This window comes from Cryptomeria japonica, chromosome 10 (assembly GCF_030272615.1).
Source record: "Cryptomeria japonica chromosome 10, Sugi_1.0, whole genome shotgun sequence".
Lineage (NCBI taxonomy): Eukaryota > Viridiplantae > Streptophyta > Pinopsida > Cupressales > Cupressaceae > Cryptomeria > Cryptomeria japonica.
In genome coordinates, this window is record NC_081414.1 from 116,253,729 (window position 1) to 116,257,078 (window position 3,350).

Consider the following 3,350-nt stretch of genomic DNA (forward strand, 5'->3'; position numbering starts at 1 on the left):
AAGAATAAAGACTATTTTGTTTCATTATTGAATATAGAATAATTTACATCTTTACAATATTTGTTTCCTTGTAGTAAGGCTTTAAATATAAAAGGATTTGATACTAAATCTCCCTTAGCTCAAACATGTCTAAGTGGTAACTTTATGGTAATCTCTTTCCCTCTTCTTGTAATTTGAATGGAAAAAATATGCCAATTCACATTGTATTTTTAGGGGTCAAACAAAGTCATCGAAATATAAAATTTTGTAGGAGTCTGCAATGTTAATATTAGCTTTCCAAAAAGTATTAAAATGTAGTTTTTTACATTATATTTTTTTATTTTATAATCAATGGAGGTCCATTACAAAAGAAAATTACCTGTATTTGAAACACTAAATATGTAACAAACTATAATAAAAGATCTCAAAAAAAATATGTTGTACTTATATTGATGTCTTCATTTTAATGAGAAAAAATGATATATATACAAAGATAAATGTGTTTTTGTTATTACCAATTATAATTTAATAGTAAATAAAATATTTAAAAATAAATAAATAGTAGTAATAGATATTAACCACGATCAAACTAAATCAAAACAAATGATGTGTATGAGACAATAGAGAGAACTATAATATTTTCTTTAAAGTAAAAAGTCATGTTATTATTGATTTACAAAAGATAAACTATGTAGAACTTTATTTCAAGAATCTACGAAACCAATAGACTTATGTAATTTGTCTATTGATTTATATTATTCTTATAATCAAGGATAAACCTTTTAATACTTTATTTCAAGAATCTACGAAACCAATAGACTGATGCTTTTGGATATCGATTTAAATTATTCTTATAATCTATGTAATGAAGACCAAAATGAACAATATAGCCATTTGCCCACTCGAAGTTGTCTAACAAAGACCATGCAAAGTAACCTTGTATGTTGGAACCACCCCTGCCATTCAACCCATCATAATGTTTAGTATAAGTATTTAAAAAGCAGCAAAAAAGTGTGTATATATATAAGATATACCTTATAGCTTGTTGAATAAATAATAAATGCTTTGAATAATAGTCGATTCGCCAAGGATCATTAAGTGCTTGTGTCAATGATAATGTATCATCATTCTTTTCATCAATACCTATAAAACCAACATATACAAATTTTTCATTAATTTAAAAAAAAATTATTGAAGAAGATGTTCAAATAAGATTTAGGTTATGGATAGATTTAATTGAATAATCCAAAGAAAATAGTATTGTTCATTTTGACTTAAAAGAAATCAATTTAGATCTTCTTAAAGATGCTAATCTTATTTTTAAAATCCGATATCCGGTTGGACCCAATATCCGGGTGTTTGACCCAAATTTGCTAAAAAATACGTTAAAAGGTAAGATTTTTATTGTTACATATTATATAATATATAATATTATGTTATATATTATATTATATAATATATAATATAATATTATATTATATTATATTATATTATATATTATATAATCTGTAATTTAATATAATAATATATTATATATTACATATTATATATAATTTAATATAATAATATATTATATATTACATATTATATAATATATAATATATTATTATATATTATATAATATATAATTATATAATATACTATTATATTAGATAATATATTATTATATTATATATATTATATAATTATATTCGTAATGAATATGGAATTTGCAAGGTACTCAACACGATGTGGAGTTTATTGTTGGAACAAGTCTTCGTGGCCAAGTGAACTGGTAAATGAACTGTGTGGTGGCATGAGAAAACAAATATAACAATGATGTAAGCCCAAAATGTAGGAGAAAATATAGCACGAGTTTATGATAAATATGAGCATAAGCACACAGTATAGAGGACAGAGAAAAATAGTTGGAAAATATACAGATTAATAGAGAACAATGTTATTGAATCACAACAATCAGAAAAATTGGATAACGTAGAGGAAGAAAAGGCGTTGGAACTCACAAGGTGTCGCAGTCAGAGTTGGAAGAAGAATTAGTGTTGATCATCACAAATTTGGCATCAAATTATAGAGGTAGGTTCATATTTGAGCAATAGTTTGTTATATATATAAATAATAGATAAGGAATTATCTTTGAGATTTACTTGCTTTAGATTGATAATGAAGGAAATAGCTAAACCTAGATTTAGAAACATGCAATAGAAGTCATAATGTTTTTGTTTTGAAAAGATCATTTGAAAAATCGATACAGGCATATGCATCATGTATTATCATCTTATTTATTACTCTTTGAAGGAAATTATGAATTTAGCAAGTTAACTATGAAAATCATAGAAAACACAAGTTAGAATCGAATAAAATATGTTATTTTTAAAAGAATGTGTACTCATTCTATTTGATATGTGTAAAGATACATACATGTGCCACACCTTCTTACTTTAATACTTATTTTTTATTTACTTTTCAAAATAGAAGTGAAAGATTGTCTATTTTTCAGATATATATTCGTTTATCCATGAAAGATTGTTTTCTTGTCAGATATAATTGATTGTAACAAAAAATTAATGTTTTCTATTTCTATTCAAAGAAATATTTTCTTCTATATAAATATTTATTCTAGATTTATATGAACAAAGCTAGATAAGCTTGTGTTGTGGAAAGTTACCTTCCAAGACGATGTTGAATTTGGGTTATAGAGAGAGAGTTTGCTTTTTCCAAACTAAATTTTATTGCTATGCATGGCATTATACTTGGTCGGGTAATCGAATAACCATTAAAATAGATGGATTCATTAATTTATCCACTCTACCATATCCTTGATTGAAATTTCTTGTTTCTTTATTGAATTAGAAAATTGAAAATGCATTTATCATTTTAGGCACGCACCAGATTCCATCTTGTCTATCGAATTCTTTTTGCTAAGCAATTCGTGGAGGGTCGGGTATTCTTGATTGACCAAGAATTCCTAGTAAGTGTAAACTACAAGGTTGGGCGGTAAAAGCACCTGAATCTTGTTCTCGTCTTCATTATAAAGAATATATTGAAGATAGCTTGTATTGCAGATCAAAGGACGCATCTCTTTCTTTCTTTTATGTTTTCTATTTAAACTTAAGTCATTAGAAAAGCCTAAGTATTGTATGAAGATAAAATTAAGATACTTCTTCAATTTTCCTATTTTATGAAAATTCTTTATCTATTTATAGAAAGCTCTTGTTTATTATGATATCATTGGAATCATCTACAAGATCTTAGGATGGAAAAGTGTTTGAAATAGACTTATTATAAGAATTGTGAGTTTATTTAAGAATAAAGACTATTTTGTTTCATTATTGAATATAGAATAATTTACGTCTTTACAATATTTGTTTCCT